General features: G+C 44.4%; 1 long non-coding RNA gene across 1 annotated transcript; it reads left to right on the top strand.

Annotated features, from left to right (window-relative positions):
• Positions 1-9,188: 9,188 nt before the first annotated feature.
• LOC123182467 (uncharacterized) lies at positions 9,189-11,561 on the top strand. Its single transcript, XR_006492173.1, has 2 exons — positions 9,189-9,941; positions 10,047-11,561. It is a non-coding gene; the product is annotated as an uncharacterized lncRNA (long non-coding RNA).
• Positions 11,562-22,811: the final 11,250 nt, after the last annotated feature.

Raw genomic sequence — 22,811 nt, 5'->3', positions numbered from 1 at the left:
CGGGGAGGGTGCGGGGGAGAGGGTGCGGGGGGTCGTCGGCGACGGCCGGTGGAGCGGGGGAGGGTGCGGTGGGTCGTCGGTGACGGTGGAGTAGGGGAGGGTGCGGGCCGGGGGTCGGCGGCGGCGGCCGGTGGAGCGGGGGAGGGAAATATTCTTTCTCTCCGAAGCCACCTGCCCCGCGAGATATCCGAAACCGAGATAGTCGTGCACCGTCGTGAGCAGTGCGGCTCTCATAGGGAAATATTCTTTCTCTGCGGCGTCCCACGTATCAACCAACTGCCCCAGGTGCGCCATTAGTAGTTTTGCAAAAAAGTAAAAAAGAAAAAAAAATTGTAGTGGCGCACTATGTTCCTGGTGCGCCATTACTAGTTACAACTAGTAATGGCGCACTATGTCCTGGTGCGCCATTAGTATGTCTGGCAAAATAAAAAAATAAAAAATTTGTTACTAATGGCGCACCGTGTGTCTGGTGCGCCATTAGTGTATTTCACACTAATGGCGCACCAGCACATGGTGCGCCACTGCTACATAGCAATGGCACACCACATATCTGGTGCGCCATTCGTGGCCATTCCATCTATAGCCCTTTTCCTAGTAGTGGGTTCTTCGTCACGTGCATCACGTCGATTGAAGAGCGGACCTCTAGCTCTTTCCAGTAGGGTAGGTCCCAAAATATAGATTTCTTCTTCCACATGGGTGCGTGTTCCTCAGCGTCATTCGGAACAGCTAGTCCGCCGGGACCCTTTCCAAAGATTACGTGTAAATCATTGACCATAGCAAGTACGTGATCACCGGTATGCATGGCGGGCTTCTTCCGGTGATCTGCCTCGCCTTTGAAATGCTTGCCTTTCTTTTGACATTGATGGTTGGTCGAAAGAAATCGACGATGGCCCAGGTACACATTCTTCCTGCTTTTGTCCAGGTATATACTTTCAGTGTCATCTAAACAGTGTGTGCATGCGTGGTATCCCTTGTTTGTCTGTCCTGAAAGGTTACTGAGAGCGGGCCAATCGTTGATGGTTACAAACAGCAACGCGTGCAGGTTAAATTCCTCCTGTTTTTGCTCATCCCACGCACGTACACATGTTCCATTCCACAGCTGTAAGAGTTCTTCAACTAATGGCCTTAGGTACACATCAATGTCGTTGCCGGGTTGCTTAGGGCCTTGGATGAGAATTGGCATCATAATGAACTTCCGCTTCATGCACATCCAAGGAGGAAGGTCATACATACATAGAGTCACGGGCCAGGTGCTGTGATTGCTGCTCTGCTCCCCGAAAGGATTAATGCCATCCGCGCTTAAAGCAAACCATACGTTCCTTGGGTCACTTGCAAACTCAGCCAAGAACTTTCTCTCGATTTTCTCCACTGTGACCCGTCAGCGGGTGCTCTCAACTTCCCGTCTTTCTTACTGTCCTCACTGTGCCATCGCATCAACTTGGCATGCTCTTTGTTTCTAAACAGTCGTTTCAACCGTGGTATTATAGGAGCATACCACATCACCTTCGCAGGAACCCTCTTCCTGCGGGGCTCGCCCTCAACATCACCAGGGTCATCTCGTCTGATCTTATACCGCAATGCACCGCATACCGGGCATGCGTTCAAATCCTTGTACGCACTGCGGTAGAGGATGCAGTCATTAGGGCATGCATGTATCTTCTCCACCTCCAATCCTAGAGGGCATACGACCTTCTTTGCTGCGTACGTACTGTCGGGCAATTCGTTATCCTTCGGAAGCTTCTTCTTCAATATTTTCAGTAGCTTCTCAAATCCTTTGTCAGCCACAGCATTCTCTGCCTTCCACTGCAGCAATTCCAGTACGGTACCGAGCTTTGTGTTGCCATCTTCGCAATTGGGGTACAACCCTTTTTTGTGATCCTCTAACATGCGATCGAACTTCAGCTTCTCCTTTTGACTTTTGCATTGCGTCCTTGCATCGACTATGACCCGGCGGAGATCATCATCATCGGGCACTGGTTCCTCTTGATCTTCAGCAGCTTCCCCCCTTGCAGCATCATTGGGCACATCGTCTGGTTCCTCTTGATCTTCAGCAGCTTCCCCCGTTGCAGCATCACTGTATTCAGGGGGCACATAGTTGTCATCGTCCTCTTCTTCTTTGCCATCTTCCATCATAACCCCCATTTCTCCGTGCCCCGTCCAAACATTATAGTGTGGCATGAAACCCTTGTAAAGCAGGTGGGCGTGAAGGATTTTCCGGTCAGAGTAAGACTTCGTATTCCCACATACAGGGCATGGACAACACATAAAACCATTCTGCTTGTTTGCCTCAGCCACTTCGAGAAAATCATGCACGCCCTTAATGTACTTGGAGGTGTGTCTGTCACCGTACATCCATTGCCGGTTCATCTGCGTGCATTATATATAATTAAGTGTGTCAAAAACCATTATAGAACATCATGAATAGATAATTAAGTGACCAAATTAATAGAAGTTCATCATCACATTAGAACCAAAGTACATACATAGTTCTCATCTAACAACATATATATAGCTCTCCAGAGCATCTAATTAATTAAACCATACATTGAAACTATGTAAAACATTTCAATGCGAAAACAAATGCGATCATAATCGCAACCAAGGTAACAATTGATCCAACGACATAATGATACCAAGCCTCGGTATGAATGGCATATTTTCTAATCTTTCTAATCTTCAAGCGCATTGCATCCATCTTGATCTTGTGATCATCGACGACATCCGCAACATGCAACTCCAATATCATCTTCTCCTCCTCAAATTTTTTTATTTTTTCCTTCAAGTAATTGTTTTCTTCTTCAACTAAATTTAACCTCTCGACAATAGGGTCGGTTAGAATTTCCGGTTCAACCACCTCCTAGATAAATAAAATCTATGTCACGCTGGTCGGTATATTTGTCATAAACAATAAATGAATCAAATAGTTATAAAAAGATAATATATACCACATCCGAATCATAGACAGGACGAGGGCCGACGGGGGCGGATACCAAAACCATCGCACTATGTAATAAGAAGGAATAAAATAGTAAGAAAATTAGACAAGTATCTATCTAAAGTAAGAATTTTTTCTTTCAGAAAGAAGATAAGAACAAGAGGCTCACCACGGTGGTGCCGGCGACGAGATCGGCGCGGGCGGTCGACGGCGGTGAAGACGGGAATGGGACGTGACGGGCCGCTAAACCTAGACAAATCTCGAGGAAAATGGAGCTTTGAGGTCGAGCTTCGAGAGGACAAAGCTTAACTAGTGTGGCTTGGGCATTTCATCGAACACCTCATGTGCATAGGAGGTGAGCTAGAGCACCACAAAGCCCTCCCCTCGCCGGCCAGAGAAAAACAGAGCACTGGAGTGCTCTGCTCGCGGGCGAGGGGTATATATAGGCACCTCATTGGTCCCGGTTCGTGGCATGAACCGGTACTAAATCCGGGCCTTCTGTCCCGGTTCATGCCAAGAACTGGGACCAATGGTTGTGGGCCAGGAGCGAGGACCATTAGTCCCGGTTCGTGGCTCGAACCGGGACAAATGGTTCCATACGAACCGGGACCAATGCCCACGAGGCCCCGGCCGGCCCCCTGGGCTCACGAACCGGGACGAATGCCCCCATGGGTCCCGGTTCGTGACTGAACCGGGACTAATGGGCTTGCCATGCCCGAACGAAAGCCCTGTTTTCTACTAGTGGAATCTCCTCCCTTTTTATTTCTTTATAATCGATGATCATGGGGGATTCCAGAGAGGACCGAGATTTTGGCGGGCTACGAATCTGCACATTGGAGAGCTGAACTTTAGAAATTGAATGTTCAAGAAACCAATTTCATGACATGATTCCCTTTGCTCATGAACATGATGTACATAGGAACTATGGAATCTTTGGTCGATCGCTCGGTTTCTCAGATGAATTCATTCTATATACATTGTGGAGATGCAGTTTGAAGCTTCCATCCTCTTTGTTTGTTCTTGATTTTATCATGGAATCCAAAAATTCTTTTAAACACATGGTGTTTTTGTCTCAATGTTGTAGTGAGTTAGTCTGAATTTGTTCTTAATAGTCCATCATCGATGTTTCACTATGTTTATTCATTTTCTTGTTCGAAAATGAGTGGAATTTTTGGATGGTTTATTTGAAGTAAGCTGAGACCACGTGGCACAATCAGAATACATCTAAGTAGTTGATCCAATGGTTGGCGATGTCCAGATTTGCCATCTCTCAGCCGTCCGATCGAGTTTATCCAACGGTGGGTATTCAAAGTTATTCCCACACTATGTAGTGGTATAGACACATATTTTTATGATGATGGCTACCTTATGTTGGGCATTGTGACTTAACGATAATGATGTGGTTTCTAACAATAAATGTGTTTCATCTTCTATCCAAGTTATTCATAGTGGCGGACCTAGAAAGTATTTGGAGTGGGGGCAAACTAATTGAGTGGGGCATATTCTATAGAAATTCAAAGAATTTAAGCATATTTTTCCAAAAAACACAAGCAAATCTTACAGTAATTTGAAATTATCAGTGGGTGCCTGGGCCCCCACTCACCATAACGTGGGTTCGCCACTAGTTATTTATGCTTGTATGCAATAACTCCATACTTGGTTTATCCTGCAGAGGTTAGAGGACATAGACCTCTTTATGATGGCGTCCACCCAGCTGAAGCATACAGTCAGAAAGGTTTTCTCCCTTCATGAATGGCGGTGTAATATTCGGATAGGATATACCCCACCTTAAGCTGGACCAATTTATCATAGCTCTAAACGACCTTTCATTTTTGAGTTAATACTAATTTTACCCCTAAAATTGGCCAAAGAGACGGAAAATTAGCCCCCAAAATGAGAACGGTCACATTTTTACTCTTAATTTAAACTTGCAAAAAGTACATGCTTCGCATGTCGAAACACTCAACATATTTGTTCGTTAGATGTAATCTTAAAAAGTGATGCGTAGTGGAAACAGATTTGCAAATGACTAAATGTATAGTACCATGAGTATTATTTATACTACTTACACATGTCATTATTCTCACGCTTATCATCTTTTGTTTGGTATATTCTAGAAAGTTCTTGACCTTGGAGAGACCCCAATTACAGGTTATGGTTGAGGAGAGGAGAAACATTGAGAGGGGTAGGACTTGAGACTCGAGATGGTGATTTTTTTTTGATAAGAGGGAGCCCTCTCTCCGATTTCCATTAAGAGAAATCACCATGTCTTGCAAAGAAAAACAGGAAAGAAAAAACTACAGCATAAAACCCCCTTCGCGAATGCTAACACTATTGAGGGGGGAGGAAAGACATCCCTCCCCCCTCCATTGTCCTCCAAGCAGCACCCACAAGGATCCAAGGCCTGGGCTCAAATAGGTCCCAACACCCGGCTTGAAGCAAGTCTTAGAACGCATAAATAAGTTCAAAGAGGCAACACAGACAACCCCCTCTAAACACAGATGTCCATCATCCTACATATTTATTACTGTCCCAGGAGCAAAAGATCGAAGAGCAGGATGAAACAGAGAAGGCAAGTCGATGTAGCTTGTTGAAGCGTCTGTTTTTTACAACACCGGAGAATGATTCCCGAAATGTTTGAAGCTGGTCACCCCAGGATTCTCCCAGTCTTAAGGCGCCATCCATGAGCTGCTTTAAACACTTCTCCAGCCACCTCGCCGACTTGTTTCACTCCAGCCTCCATCATCTTACTTCTTACGGGGTTTGTCTGCAAAACATTCCAATCATGCAAGTTTTTGAGAAGCAGGTTAGCAGGTACACAGGGATCATTCACCCTGTTGTTATCAAATATAATACTATTTCTCAACTTCCAAATAGTCCAGCAAATCGCTGAGATACCTATCATAACCAAACCCCTTTCATCTTTTTCAAAAGTCTTCACCCAGGTTCTCATTACCAGGTCAAGATCTTCTGGGATGCTTTTTAAATTGAAAGCACATTTTAAGATGTTCCATAGTAACCTAGCAACAGAGCAAGAGAGGAAGAGGTGGTTTATATTTTCTTTATGTCCACAGAAAGGACATTTATCATCACCTTTCCACCCCCTGCGAAGCAGATTATCTTTTGTAAGAATACTGTTTCTAAGAGCCAACCACATAAAGACTTTGACTCTAGGTGGCATCTTAATTTTCCACATGTACAGGTGTGGGTATTTAATACCATTTTCAATCAGATGTCTGTAGAAGGATTTTACAGTATAAATCCCTTTCTTAGTCAGTGTCCATTTTACCTCATCTTTGTCTTCATTCAAAGTCACTGAGCTACAAGCTTCCTTGATATGCTCCCAAAGTTCTCTTGAATCCCCTATCAAAGTTCTCCTAAAATGCATGTTATCTATTCCATTATCTAGGACCTCCTTGACTATTTTCTTTTTATCAAGGGTTTTTATCAATTTTGCCATCAGTTGTACTACACTACTCAGTTCTGCCACTAAATTTTTTCGCTGCTCAGAAATGCCACTGTTCCGTTAGGGGCGTGCTCAAAAAAGCCATTTTTCACCGTTACCGTCAGGTCAATGGACGTTGACCATGTTATATGACTATAATGCCCCTGGTCTCATTTGCAAGATCTCCCTCCATGGTGTGGGCCCAACTTGTCAAGGAGTAGGAAAAGAAATTACGAGGAAAAAGAGCGACGAGGTAGATCAAACCAGAGACCTGAGTGTGTTCAGCGGAACAGATGTACTTGTACTTAACCTTATCCAATACCTAACCTGCTCGTATCATTTTCCCTAGCCACCACCTGCCGATCCTCAACTGCAACCGCCGGTCGCCAGGCTGCCCGCCCAGCTCCATTGCGCCCCCACTCGCCGCAGCCGCCGTGCTGCCTGCCCAGCTCCGGCGCGCCTCCACTCACCGCAGCCGCTGCGCTGCCTGCCCAGCGCCGCCTCCGTTGTAGCTTCGGCGCTACCTCCCGCCAAGCACCGCCACTCGAGGCAGGCAGCTCCGGCGCTTCTTCCGCCTGACTCCGCAACAGCACGTAGCTCCTCCCGATTCCAACTCCGCCATCCCCCGTGATGCCTTGAAGTGATTTGTTCCATGGCAATGGCGATGGACAACAATCCTGAATCGGAGAGGAGCGTCCTCCATCGGACGCCCCAACATGTTGTAGCCTCTGAAATTCCGGCAGGGTGAGTATGCTAATTCTTAGTGTAGTGTGTGTGTGGCTCATAGTAGCTTGTAGAGATGGAATTTCTTGTGTATAATTTGTAGTAGCTGATTGGTGCCTTGTTGATACTCGCGTGCAATTTGGTACACGTGTTCTGATGGTCAGGATGGATATGGAATTACGGATACTAGAAGTAAAAAAGGTTGCAGATGTGAAGTTTGTAAATCTTGCTGCGTTTGTGTTGTTTTCAGAAAAATGGGCAGGCACCATGCTGAAATTTTCAGAGAAATTTAGAAAATCATGTGCTCCTGCTATCATATTTGTTGTTGCTGTCAATTAGTGTGTGATGCATGAATTAGCTAGCTGGAGAAATGGAGTAGTGAGCAACAAGAAACGATATTATATACTGTTCAGTTTGAATATTACTTACCTAAAGGATATGGGAAACATATTTCCTTATATTTCATAACTTTCCCTTAGCTCAGCTGGTTAGCACAAGCGCCTGTCCAGGTAGTGGTCGTGGGTTTGAAACCCCCCGGCTCCAATTTTTGTCTTCTCATTTCATGCTCGCCTTACAGGTGGGCCCACAGCTCAAACCAAGAGAGGATAGTTGACAAACATGAGAGGGGTATTTTCGTCAACTATCTTCGGTCAACGTCCTTTGACATGACGACAATGATGAAAAATAGCTTTTTTGGGCACGCGTCTAACGGAACAGTGGCATTTTTGAGCAGTGAAACTTTTTAGTGGCAAAATTGAGTAGTGTAGTACAACTGATGGCAAAACTGATAAAAACCCTTTTATCAAAGCATATATATATAACCTAGGGAAGTTTTTGCTAAGTGGAGCAGACCCAATTCACCAGTCTTCCCAAAATCGTGTTTTGCCCCCATTTCCCACTGTGAACTTACATAAAGAAGTAAAATGGTCTCTATGTTTCAGGATCTCCCTCCAAAACTAAGAGTCTCCCTGTTTGACAAATACACTGCCCAGGTTTTTGTTTCTTATATATTTTTTCAAAATAATGTCCTGCTCTCGAGATGGTGATAGAATAGAAGTAAGGAGAAATGTCTAGATTGCTGTGACCACTGGCTACACGAAGGCTGGAGTACAGTTGGCACAATCTGTTCAATAGAGGAGCGATCCAACGGTTCAAAGTGTAAGGATTTGCCAAGTCTCCACTGTCGGATCGAGTGCAACCAACAATTCACATTTAAAGTTATTCCCACACTACATAGATAGTAGAGCCAGCAAGTTGCAAGTTTGAATCCTCAAGTCCACATCTTATTTTTCTTCCCGAGATTTAAAAGATGGAGGAAAAAAATTCGGATCTAGGCACTTATTTGGGACGTGGCGGTGATCATGGGAGGTCGCCCCAAAAAATCAGATATGGACGCGCGGGTCGCGGGAAACAAAGAAAAATCAGGATTTACAAAAGGACGTGTGACGATCGTTCGGTTCGGATCCGACGGCAACGTAAAGCGTTCGTATCCGTTGCAATATTGCGGTGGTTCGGAAACTAGCTTTTCCATCCAAATCCAAAAATGAAAACAAAACAAGTGAGCACATTGGTCGCGTAAACACGGCAGTTGATTCGGCGGATCACGTTTAGGACCAGGGCAACGGTCCTCCCCGAGCGCACCGCCTGTTCCACGTTCTCGTCCACGCGTTTGTCGTGGCTCGCGCTCACGGACACGGCCAGCAATCAACGGCAGCCACACACGGCATCTCCCGTCACATGGGCCCGTCGCAACCCCCGAGCAGCGAGCCCCCTAGAAATTTCCCGTTCCGTGGGTGCGGCCCGCGTTTATCTCCGCGTCGCGTGGCTTTGCCGACCTGCCCGCCAGCCGCCCGCCCACCCGAACCAAAACGAAACCCGGTCCGGATCCAGCTCCACTCCCGTTTGATTTCCGCCGCCCACCCGTGACCAGAAAGCAGAACTATGCCTTGCCTAACCCGCAAGCGGCCACGCCAGCGCGCGAAGCCGTGTCCGGTAAGGAACCGGTTGGCGCCAGCCCGCCTCCCCCACCGCCTCTGCGCCACCTACAAAAGGCGCCCCTCCACCCCGCGCTCTGGCCTCCTCTCCTCTCCTTTCCTTCTTTGGAGCTTTCGTTCCGGCCGCGCCTCCGCCCGAGCCTCCCCGGCCCTCGCGTCTCGGCGACCGTTTCCATCCCCTCCCTTGTGCATCAAATCTCGATTCGTTTCGAATCGCGATTGATTGATTTTGTTCGCCGTCGCCTCTGCAGCTCTGCTTTCTGTGCTCGCAGGGGGTTCGATCGGCCCGTCTCGTCCGCCTCCGCGCGCGCGACTTCGGGGGAGCGATCAATCGGGGATTCAATCGAGTTGTCCTGCGTCTGATTTTGGCCGAAGCGAGGTCAGTTTCTCGTGCTCGATCGGCCAGATCGGTTCCTTGGTTCCGTCACCTGCCTGCGTTCGTCTCGTCGGTGGTTTCAGATTTGAATTGAATTGAATTGAGCGGCGGTCGCCCGTGCGGCCTTCCGGTTCTACGTTCCCCCGATCGAGCGCCCGTCGGTGATTTCAGATTTGAATTGATTGAATTGAACGGTGCTGTCATCAGTTAATACGAGGTGGATTCGAGGCCCTCGTGGATTCTTGTTGTGCCGGCTGATCTTGCTTTTGGTATATGTGCTCTCTGTCCTAGATGCAGAACCAAGAGGGCGAGCGCTCGTTCTGGACAGTTACATAGATGAAGGGGCGGAGGTTTGATTTCTGTTCATGGTTGTTTTGATTTTTTGGTTACGGTTCAGCGGTTATTCTGATATGGTCAGATCTTCTCGGGTGATGATGATGCTTTGGACCTCTTACCAACCTGGAACCGGTGATCTGAGTTTGGATAATATAAATAAATCCCCCCCACTTCAGTTTCTTGGTTCGCACACTAGTCAACGGAAATTCTGATTTCGATTTGTTGGTTCTTCTTCAGAAATTGGATTACAAGGCATAGGGGGAGCGACCCATCTTGCTGATCTGCGTTTGGAGGATGATTACCCCTTCTTTTCAATTCTTCATCTACACGGTTCAGTTTTAGTCGGTCCTGATTTAGATTTGTTGTTTGATGCTTGTCCAGAAATTGGGGATTATACGGCTTAGCGGGAGCGACTTGTCATTCTTCATGACCTGTGTTTGGATAATCATTACTCTCTGTTTATTTCCTTTTCTCCACAGTTCAGTTAGTGTTGGCACAATTCTGATTTGGATTTTCGATTTGTTGCTGGTACTCCAGATATTGGAATTATACGGCTTAGTGGGTGGTCCAATTTTCCCTCGGCACGGCGGTTCTTCTGTGGCTCAACATTTTCTTAGTCATCAATAATATAATTAGAAAAGTTTCTCTGCCTTAGTTTGTCATTCTCAGCTCTTGCAGACACCATCTTGGAAGGGATATAATTGGAATTGGTGCTGTCTACTTGACCTTCCCAGCTCAGACTTCCTTATAACTTTTAGCTCCTCCTCGTTTGAAGCATGCTTTAGTTGAGCCCAGTTTTCCCTAATAACGTATCTTGCTCGTTGCAGGTTTGACGAATGCAAAGTCCAACCTGATGCTGAGTTGAATCTGATTACAGTTCTTTCTAAATCTAATCAATTCATCATTACTTAGATAACCTTTAAGATCTTCTCACTCACTAGGCAATATTTTAAATTCAGATTTATCTGCGAAGGTGCAAGAGTGGAGCTTCAAACTTGGCAAATCCTACAAACAAAAAAGAGACTCCTCCATTTTTAACTCTTGCCTCTTATCTTTGTATCACGTAGCTACTTGTTCATGCCTTTGATTTAAGCTTTTTTGCTTCTGCCCCCCTGTGATTGCAGATTTATTTTAGCCCAGAGCGTGTTGGTACTTGGTAGTGAGTCGAAATCTGTTAAAATCGGTTGGTTTGCAATCTATCTCTATGCGGTTCAATTTGTTATCTGTACTCTTATCCTGTCGACTGCATGACATATTTAGGAAGTTTGGGCTTATGGGCAAATCTCTGTACAGTGAGTCAGGTCAGTGTTCTATTAACGGTTTGTTTGGTTTAGTTGTGTTCCTCGATCTGGAATGTGGAGAGCCCTGTGGTGTTGTATGTTGAAGGGGCTCTGAGCAGGTCAGGTTTGAATGGCTATCGCCCGTGTGATCTTCTGGTTCTCATCACGTGTTTCTTCATCATCAGCTAATATGAGGTGGATTAGAGAAGTCCTGGTGGATTCTTATTGTAGCAGCTGATCGCGCTTTTGGTGTGTGTTTGTGCTCCTTTGCTTGCAGCAGATGCAGGAGTGTAGTAGTTCTGCACAGATGAATCATAGGGTGGAGAGTTGGTATCTGTTCGTCATTTTGATTGATTGGATATGAAGCTTTGTATCTCTTACCAACCTGGAACCTGTGATCTGCGTTTCGATAATATATATTCCGTCCCAATTCAATTTATTTGGTTTGCACAATAAAATTTAGCCCTTGGTAGTTCTGATCTGTATTCGTTTGTGGTTTTCCAGAAATTGGGGTTAATTGGTGGAGGTTTAGTTTCTGATAATCATTTTGATTGATTGGATAATGAAGCTTTGGAACCTGGAACTTGTGATTAGCGTTTGGATAATGAATTCCGTCCCCATTCAATTTATTTGGTCTGCACAGTACAATTTAGTCCTGGCAGTTCTGATCTGTATTCGTTTGTGGTTTTTCAGAAATTGGGCTTAGTAAGGTTTAGCAGGAGCAACCTATCTTCTTGCTGATCTTCATTTGGATGATTATGAACCCCTCTATTTAATTCCTTCTCAATTCAATTTTAGTCTCTGACAATTCTGATTTAGATCTGTTGCTGGTTGTCCAGAAAATGGGATTATATGGCTCAGCGGGAGCGAACTATCTTCTTGCTGACCTGCGCTTGGATGATCATTACTCTCTCTGTTTAATTTCTTCTCCATAGCCCAATTAGTTGCCCGACAATTCTGATATAGAATTTTTGCTGGTTCTCCAGAAATTGGAATTATATGGCTTAGCGGGTGGTCCTATTTTTTCGGCATGGCGGTTCTTTCTGTGGCCCAACATATCCGACCTTTTATCCTCCCTTGATAATTGAACTTTCGAAATGTTAGTTTCTTTGCCTTGGTTGGTAATTCTCAGCTCTTGCAGATGCTGACTTGGGAGCGAAATAATTGGAACCAGTGTTGTCTACCTGACTTTCCGGCCGAGACAGGCTTACTTACCCTTTACCTCAACATTTGATGCATGCTTTAGCTGAGCCTAGTTTTCCTCTTATAACTTATAGAAAGGTATCTTCCTCGTTGCAGGTTGTAGTTGATGAACTCGTCCAACCTGATGCCGACTTGAATCTGTTTGCAGTTCTTCTAAATCTACTATTTTCTCAATTCATCAGAACTTAGACAGCCTTTAAAATTATCTTACCAGACAATATTTTGAATTCAGATTTATCTTCCAAGGTTCAACCATGAAGATTCAAACTATTGGAACATCCTATAATGAAAAAGACTGCTCCAGTTTTAACTCGCCTCTTATTTTCGTTTCACGTAGCTACTTGTTCATGTCTTTGATTTAGGTTTTTCCTTCTGCCCTCCCTTTGGTTGCAGATTAAGCCCAAACCATGCTGATAGTGAGTCGGAATCTGTTAAAATCGTTTGGTTTGCGATCTCGCTCTCTGTGGATTTTGATTTGTTGTTTGTAATCTTGATCCCTGTGCTCGTCTTCTGCGCGTATCAGTTGCAGGATATATTTAGGAAGTCTGGGCCTATGGCAGGATATATTTGGATATGCCGGTGGCTCTCCAGAAATTGGAATAATATGGCTTAGAAGGCAGTCTTATTTTGCCTCGGCATGGCGGTTCCTTCTGTGGCTAAAACTTTTTCAACCTTTTTTACTCTATAATTGAACTCTCTAGACATTAGGTTTTCTTTGCCTTAGTAATTATCAGCACTTACAGATACTGACTTGGAAAGGATATAACTGCAGTTTGGAACCGGCGTTGTTGTCCTCCATCATCCATACCTCCTTAGACAGGCTTTACTTGTTCCCACTCATCGTTTCGTCCATGCTTTAGCTATTTATAAGCAGCATTTCCCCTAACAATTTTTTTTATAGAAAAGGTCTCTTGCTCGCGGCAGGTTGTAGTTGACGAACTCCTGTCCAGCCTGATGATGAATCTGTCTATTGATCTTCTAAATCTACTAGTATCGTTTCAATTCATTGTAACTTACATAACCTATAAATTATCTTACTAGACATTTTAAATACAGATTCATATGCAGCTCGAATATGAGGATAATCCAGAGCTTTCAACTAATGGCACATCATACAGCCGAAAAAGACTCTTACCTTCCCATTTTCTTTATTTCATTTAGTTACTTGGCCATCTCTTAGGTTTGTGCCCCTGACCTTCCTATGGTTGCAGATTTTTCTTTAGCCCAGGCCATGTGGGCAATGACTAGTTCTCCATGGTTGTTATCTGTACTCTTGATCCCTGTGTTCTCTTGGTCTTCTGCGTCTGTGGGTTGGTAAGATATAATAGTCAGGAGTTTGGACCCAAACCTTTGTTCTGTACATGGAGTCAGGTCAGTGTCTCGTAGATGGTCTGTTTGTTTCGTTTGTTATCGCCTCCTCTACAATTTGGCTTGCAGGACTGAATCTTGATCTGGTCTGGAAATGATGTTCCATGTGGTGTGTGAACGTATGGTGAAGGGGACTCGAGGCAGGTCAGTTTCCCATGTTTGGTCACATTGGTTTACTGGATTCCTCATCTGTGCTTGGTGATGTCAGATTTGAGTGGTTATACCTTGAGTTCTTCGATTTATCTTTGTCTGATGGCTGTTTGGGAGCTTTGTTCTGGATGGGTCTTCTTCAACCACAAAAGCTTACACCTGGATTCCATGCTTGTTTCAACTGATTTCCCAGATTTTATTATGGTCTGACTTTCCTTGAAGAAACTTCAAGTATGCTGATTATATTTGGGCCGTTCATTGATTTGCATTGTTGGAGGTTTTATTGCAAAATTGTATAGTTGGATAATCAATTAGTGCAGGGCCTTGGTGAAGCAAATGGACCCCCTTGATGGTTTTGACTTCTGATTAGTGATCCTGAAGCATGATGGTTTTTGTGGTAGTTTTCAGTTTGAACTCGCATTCAGTGGCCTCATATCTTTGGTGCAGCTTGGAGCTGGTAGTGTGCACGTCTGTTTCTTTCAACTGTCCTGAATCATCTTACTTGGTTTCTGTTGTGCCACCTTACTGGTTACGGTATCTTCTTCAACTTGCATGTGGTTTGGATGGAATGATCTCATCTTTTGCTCGAATCAAGAAAATGCTAGAAGTCTCAAACCAGGGTCCAGAATGGAAATATCAGTTCGTACTCGGTTTGTATAGCAGATTATCAAAGTTTGATTTGGCTATTAATTACCTGGTTACCATACTATTCTACATACTCTTGTTCATGATTGCACGTGGTTTGTTTATATACGTTATTTAGGTTCATCTTATGACACAAATCAAAATTTAGTGTGCACATAATTTTTAACTGAAAGATCCCACCCTCGCATTTGTGTTGGTTTAACAGTAGTGGCCTCCTGTAGTTTGGTAATATTGATGACTTGATATGCAGAATGATGTTAGGAGTTGTTGCTATTGCCTATATATATATATACTATAAAACAATGGAGAGTTGAAGGTTCTGAACTGGAGGCTTGAACAAATATTTTGCCCTGAACACTCCACTCATGTCCACTGAATATGATTCTGGTTTGTTGGTATGGAGTTGATTTTCAGAAGTGATCTTATTCTCATTGGTGCTTCTCCTGTTTACTTTCAACATACGGCAGTTTGTTTTCGTACTTCATTCATCCTGGATTTAAAGATACAAAGCGCTCACACATCTCTACGGTCTTCCAATGGCTGATTTGATCTCTTTACAGCAAACTGCTAATTTGATCTGGATTATGGAATCTTCCATTACATATTCTTATTAAATATATAATTTCATAGTGTTTACACATCTGACAGTCCTCTAATGGCTAATTTGACCTTCTTTTCGGCCGAACTGCTAATTTGATATGGATTATGGAATCTTCAATTACGTAAATCTATAATTTCACAGCGCTCACACATCTGACAGTCCTCTAATGGCTAATTGACATTTTTTTTCTGGCGAACTGCTAATTTGATCTGGATTCTGAATCTTGAACCACATATTCTCTTTAATTACATATTCGTAGTTTTTGGAAACTTCCTAGTTTTAATTTAGTTGGCAACTAGCAGAAGTACTAATTTGATGATTCCTGTCGATTGCTTAGACAAACCCATTCTGTTTCATACTACATAATAAATCCTATATAGATTAAGACACGAAAGTATCTGTTCACACATCTTACGGTCCTCTGACCCTGTATAAACTACGAAAGCTTTCTCAGTGCAAAGATTTGAATCTCGCTCATCCCACTAGATAAATTAGTTACTCCCATTCAGGTTCTGGAATTTATGGCATTCTTTGTTTGCGCCCCATGTCAGTCTTATGATGTTGTGAAAACGTTGCGTGAATACTTATTGCCAATCGTGTGTCGTACCAATGCTGCCTTTGGTTGATTGCGTGGCTTGTATGCTTAGCTGACTAAAATTGTTTGTAGTGTGTGTTGTTTCTTGTGTAAGTAGGAGTAGTTTAACACTGCCTTTGCCGGTCCCAAGCCCGGATGAGAAAATGTGGAGGGGACTGCAATTAGCTCCTCTGTATCATTTGCATTAGAACTGTCATGGTCTCCTAATATTTTACATTGAGTAGCAGTAAATGAAGTGAGTAAGTTGCAGACTGTCTGGTCACACAATGTGGTGGCAAGCTTTGGAATGCACCCTTTGCTATGAAGAATCTGGGCAAGTGTAATTTGTAGTCAGTCAGACTCCTCCAGGAATTTGCTGATTACTAGCTGTACAAGGTCAGTGTGTTTTACTTACGTTCCTAGAGGGAAGTGAGTGTATAGGAAGCTTTGAATGAGAGGCCTCATGTACCACACAATTGTCTAGAAAAGATGTAGTTCAATTGTTGTGGGTAAACTGCTTCCCTAGAAAATGCTGTGGTATTGTAGCAGATGCAAGCAAGTGGGGATGGTTCACAGAGTTCCCTGATTGTTTCAGTTACAGTAAACTAGTACTAGGTACGTTTACATTACTAGTTGTCCTTGAGTCAGAGTTGTGATTGTCGTTTCACAATCTGATTTCCGCCCATAAGAAAGTCTGAGATGCAGATATCCATGGTTCATTTTCATAGTAGAAATTCAAGTCCAACGAAACTGAAGAAGCTTCAACCACTGCAATCCCCTCTGGAGACGTCCTTCATCACCTCGTGTGTAGAGGTTCATGCCCTTGTTTCTTTCAGTTAGACACACCGGCAGTCAAGCTTTGCGCACCACTGTAGATGTTGCTGCAGTTTCGGCTGTATACAAATTTTCAACCGCAGAGTCTGTCTCGTCTCGTAATTTCATCGCGCTGTATCTCAAATCTTATCAGCGCAGATGTTGAATCACTGGCGAGTAGAATGTCCGCAGTTGTTTGTCGAGTGGGTGCTGATGTCCTGGAACTTTGGATTATTCGGCATAAGTGACTCTAACCGTTGTGGTGTTCAAACTGTTTTCCTTTCTAAAGCATAGGGTTTGCTCTTTTGAATAAAGCATAGGGCTTTATTACGAAATAGTAAGATGCCTGTGCCGTTGCACGGTGCACGGAACACCAAAATGCATGAATACAGGAGTAACAAATATCGATAGGCTTTTTTGGATGTTCATCCTGCTCATGGCATCCCGGTGAATAGTAAATACAGATAAAATAGCAAACAAAAAAAACTTCTGCAAACAAACTTTTTCGAGTGTTCAACCTGCAGGCAAAACTTCATGAAGAAATAATACTCGTGGTGCTTTGAAAAAAATGCTCAAAAAACTTTTAAAATATATCAATTTTGTTTATTTTTCACGAAATGTTGCACATAACTAGAACAGTCCAACATGTTTGTTGCACAACTTTAAGTCTTGTTTGAATTTTATTGACATATTTGAGCTCAGGAGCCAGGTTCATGTGTCATCTTTCTTCCGCTATAGCCACTTCCCTTTCTTATACGTCTCCGATTCCACCGCTATAAGAAAATAAGACTTTCCTTATAAATAAAGACTTTCCTTATAAAAAAAGACACTGCGTTTAATCAGACTAGTCATTCACCATAGGATGAGAAGCATGATGACCGTCGGATTCGCCAGTACAGCCTCACGCGTGGTGCCATGGTGTGTTGTACTGTTTCCTTAAAAAGTGCGCCTGTTAGTTACTCCCTCCGCTCCTAAATATAAGTCTTTGGAGAAATTTCATTATGGACCACATACGGAGTAAAATGAGTGAACCTATACTCTAAAATGCATCTACATACATCCGTATGTGGTCCATAGTGAAATGTCTACAAAGACTTATATTTAGGAACGGAGGGAGTAGTTTGCATGCGTGATTCCATACTAATTGCAATTAATTTGTTTCCTAACATCTTCTCCTAATCAGGGCATATCAAATTGACTAGGTGCCGTGATAGGTTTATTTTTCTTAGTTTCTTTTCTAATTATATTGAAATCTCCCCCTACCAAACAAGGAATAGGGTTATGATGATATAACCTAGCCAACTTAGCTAGGAAGCCAACCTTTCTTTCAGTTTGAGCATCTCCATATACAGCTGCCAAATTCCAATGAAATTTAGCTTTTTTTTAATCAAAAACCTAAACCCTGAGGAAGTAGACCCATGTTCAATGTGCAATACATCAAAATAGTCTTTATTAATGCACACCAATACCCCCCAGATAGGCCTCTGGGTGGGTTCTAGTGCCAATCAAAGTTTCTCCCACTTCAAAAGTTGTGTAACTCATATTTAGTAAAATGTTGCTTGATAGTTTACAAAATCCCCACAAAGTCTAATTTATTTTCAATAATCATCTCCCTAACATATCTCTTTTGGGGGTCTTTTCCCAAATCCCTAGATTCTAAAAAAAGACCTTTCATTATGTCTCTATTATCAATGTAAATCAAAAAACAAAGAGTACTAAAGAGTCTAGGAGGATCTTTTCCTTCTTCCTCTTTTTTTAAGACCCCAACAACAACAGAGTGCTTCACACCATTAAGAACTGGTGAGCATTCTCTGTTTATTTTACTTCCTAAGAAAATTCCTCTCAAATTTTCAAATTGATCTTGTACTAATTTAGCAACAGAATGTTCCATATCAAAGCATAACTCTTCAATAGAGGCACCTCCAGTGTCAATATGCACTGGTGTACCAGGAACTTCATCATATTTTCTTGCCCGATTAGCTATATTATGCAAGTAAAACTCTTTCCTAGCTATCTCCAGTTCCTGAATGACTTCAGTATTTCTATGAACCATCTCAATAGAACATCCCAGATCAATACCAAACAAAGAAGTCATATGTAGCAAGGAAGGATTGGAAGCAGAAGGACCAGTATTCTTACCATAATTGCCTCTTTCCTCGTCTCTAATCTTAGCCAAATCTTCCACTTTCTGATCTTCTTTTCTGTTATACCTCAAGCTCCTTCTAAGCTCCTCATCTTTGTCTTCCTCAGTCTCTTCATCTCCTCTCTCACCATGGATAGCAGCCATATCTTCCCACCAAAGTTCTCCACCGATTCCTGGCTGGCATTATAATTAGTGGGTTCAATGTATTTCCCAGACTTAGAACTAATCTTCTTTCCATCTTCATCTCTTTCCATTTCCTAAAACTTCATGTTAGCCAACTCCAACTCATATTGGTCTCTATTAGCAACCTCCTGAATCAACTGGTGCACAACTGCTTATTCCTGAGCAAATTCAGTTTCAAGCCTCTTCTTGTCAGCTTCTAATTTAGCTATTTTCTTCTCTTCTTTAGCCCACAGAGCATTCTATCTCATTTTCTCTTCTTCCAAAGTTTGATTTTTCTTAAACATGATATCCTTTTTTTTTTGCATTTTACCCCTATCAGCTGCCATTTCCTTGATCATAGCCCCCATAGAGTTCTCAATGGAGCATTTCAACACTTCATTTCTTTTATTGGTCTCCTTTATATGGACTAGAGATAGGGTCCCTAAAGACACATTGTTCCTATTATTGTCTTCCTTTCTAGCTCTCTTTCTGACCTCATCAACATTGGTTCTATCTTCTAAATCAGTATTAGCAATTTCTTTCCTTTTGCCTTCGTTATACCATCCCATCTCAACAACCGAGTCTAGCTCAGACTCAATCTTGAACATCAGCAAGTCATGTGAAGTGATCTCCACATGTGGAGGGATTTTTCCCACATTTAGCTGTTATCTTTTCCTGATTGATAATATCCATATATATTCTCAGAACAGGGCCTACAACTGCAATCAGGTATACCCGCCCAAATCTTACCCAAGCAGCATGTAACTTTCCCACAGCTTTATGATCCAAAGTCCAGTCACTTTAATTACTACCCCAGTATCCAGCAAACTAAAGTCATTGAATTTAGCAAGCTTCACAAGCTTGGCTTTGTTGGGGAATCTCATCATATAACAATTTTGCTCATATTCCCTCACTCTTCATTGCCACCCTCAGTTAAACATTTCGCTAAAGGCCTCTACTAAGTCTATTATTGTGCCTATGTCCCAAACTAGCTTCATCTCCACTAATTTGTGAAGTAGAAACCAAATACTTGAAAATACCAACTTCCATACATGCACTAGAAGACGACAATCCCTCTCTGTCATCGTCAGAGCCTACTCCGGCCGACAACTAGAAATGATTGCCGGCTGGAGAGACCCCTACTGTGCCAGGGAGAGGGCTTCGAGTCTTGCAGAGCGGCAGGGAAGGCGAGGGGAGCGGCGTGGAAGCGCCACCGCTCCCTTCACCTTCTTCTTCCTTGGGGGATCCTTCTCGTTGTTAATGATCTCAATGGGCATCGCTTGCGTGCCCGGAGTAGGGAGCCCCATCACCACCTCCATAGGCACCGCTGGCTATTGGTCTTGCATGTATCGAAGCGACCAGAACACCCGCCACTTGAATCTCTTCCCCGGATCTGCTGACTCCTCCAACATGGCCCATAGGAGAACTGCAATCGCCAAATGGGCCTAGAAATCTTCGACGCCCTGACATAATCGTGCCCTAATCATACACGCAAAGCAAATGCGCATGATCAAGATCAGAGACTCACAGGAAGATATCATAACACAACTCTATACAAAAATTAAAGTCATAGAAGCTTTATATTACAAGCCAGGGGCCTCGAGGGCTCGAATACATAACTCGAACACAGAAGAGTCAGCGGAAGCAACAATATCTGAGTACAGAAATAAGTAAACAAGTCTGCCTTAAGAAGGCTAGCAATCTCATCTGGATCAAAAGGCGTAGGCCTCCTGCCTGGTGCTACTTATTGAGTTTGCGTTGGTTTTTCCCTTGAAGAGGAAAGGGTGATGCAGCAAATTAGAGATAAGTATATCCCTCAGTTTGAGAACCAAGGTATCAATCCAGTAGGAGACAACGCACAAATCACCGAATACCTGCACAAACAATCAAACAACTTCCACCCAACGCGATAAAGGGGTTGCCAATCCCTTCACGGTTACTAGCAAAAGTGAGATCTGATAGAGATAGATAAATGATAAAGTAAATATTTTTGGTATTTTTGGTTTATAGATCGGAAAGTAAAAGATTGCAAAATAGTAGATCAGAAACTTATATGATGGAAAATAGACCCGGGGCCATAGGTTTCACTAGTGGCTTCTCTCAAGATAGCAAATAATAATTACTGCCGAGCAATTGATAGAAAAGCGCAAAGTTATGACGATATCTAAGGCAGTGATCATGAATATAGGCATCACGTCCATGTCGAGTAGACCAAAACAATTCTGCATCTACTACTATTACTCCACACATCGACCGACTCCTGCCTGCACTACAAAAAAAAGACACATCCGTGACATTTTGGGCCGAACGAATTTTTTCTGTCGTACATATGACACTTCTATGACGATAATTGTGACAAAACCCGGTATCATCATAGATGTCGTGGGCTCCTACTTCTATGACAAAAAATCATGGCAGAAAATGGACTTTTCGTCCTGGGCGGGCCGGAGACGCAGCTGCATGACATTCTTTGGGCCGTCCATGACAGAAAAAACCGTGGTAGAAGCGAGGGCGAGGAAAATTTCAGGGAGTTCCAGGTTATGGTGGGAGGTCGGGGGCCGAGCGATGCGCGTTTCTCTCGTACACGTACGCGTGTGTGTGCGAGGCGTTGGCTCTAACTGAACCCGAGCGAGGCATTGGGCTCTAACTGAACTCGAGCGATTGCACTGCAGGCTACGCGTTACTGAACCCGAGCGATCGATCGATGGCTGTTAACTGAACCCGATCGAGCGATTCCTTCGCTACTGCTGCTAACTGAAGCCGATCGATGCTGCCTCTAGGATGAACAGTGAGCGTTGCGGGGGGGGGGGGGGGGTTGGATGAACAGTGAGCGGTGGCGTTGCCTCTGGATGAACAGGACCCCGTGGTGTGGTGGAGGGCTGGATGAACAGTAGACGGCGGAGGGGTGCCCGTGGAGGGGTGGTTGAACAGGACCCCGTGGTGTGGAGGGCTGGATGAACAGTAGACGGTGGAGGGGTGCCCGTGGAGGGGTGGTTGAACAGTAGCCGGTGGAGTAGCGCGCGGTGGAGGCTGGATGAACAGGAGCCCGTGGAGGCTGGAGGAGGTCGACGGTGGAGATAAACAGTATCCCGTGGAGTCCCGTTTTGCGGTACGCCACACCCCTCCCGATGAACAAGACCCCCGTTTCAACCGTAGGAGGTCCGTTTCGTCCGTTTTGCGGTACGCCACACCCCTCCCGATCAACAGGACCCCCGTTTCGACCGTATGAGGTCCGTTTCGTCTGTTTTGCGGTACGCCACACCCCTCCCGATCAACAGGACCCCCGTTTCGACCGTAGGAGGTCCGTTTCCTTCGTTTTGCGGTACGCCACACCCCTCCCGATCAACAGGACCCCGTTCCGAACGTAGGAGGTCCGTTTCCTTTGTTGTGCGGTACGCCAGGCCTCGTTTCCATCGCCTGTTCTGTCCAAGCCCTCCCGATGAACACGACCACGCATTCCGTTCCGACCCAGCCGGTTGGCTCCTACGCGTTCCGTTGCCTCCCGATGAACACGACGCATTTCGTTGCCTCCCCATGAACACAACGCATTCTGTTGCCTCCCCATGAACACGACGCATTCCGTTGCCTCCCCATGAACACGACGACGACGCTGTTTCTCCGTTCCGACCCAGCCATGTCAACGAGCCCTCGCCGTACGTATGCGCAAGTAGGCGTTCAAGACCCCGCCCGTATGTACACATACGTGGCCGTATTTTCTTTCTTGCACCCTGGTCGCTGTACGTACGTGTACATGCTACGTGCGCGCCTCTACTACGACACGTGCGCGCCTCTACATCCACCACTATATATGTACGTACACGTTCGCGACCAGAATGACAATGCTACGTACGCTTCGACCAGGTGGGTCCCGACTGTCAGGCACTTCCTTGCGTGCGAAGATGTAGCTGGTGGGTCCCAGCAGTTAGGGGGGCGAATCGTTTTGTTTTTTTTGCCCGGACGCACTTCCTTGCGTGCGAAGGTGTAGCTGGTGGGTCCCAGCAGTCAGGGGGGAAACTTTTTTTTCGCGAAACGGTGGCCCGTCCGGTGGGTCCCCGCTGTCAGG

Source organism: Triticum aestivum, chromosome 1D (genome assembly GCF_018294505.1).
Source record: "Triticum aestivum cultivar Chinese Spring chromosome 1D, IWGSC CS RefSeq v2.1, whole genome shotgun sequence".
Classification (NCBI taxonomy): Eukaryota; Viridiplantae; Streptophyta; class Magnoliopsida; order Poales; family Poaceae; genus Triticum; species Triticum aestivum.
Note: the sequence above shows the minus strand (reverse complement) of the source record. Positions and strands in the feature narration are given on the sequence as shown.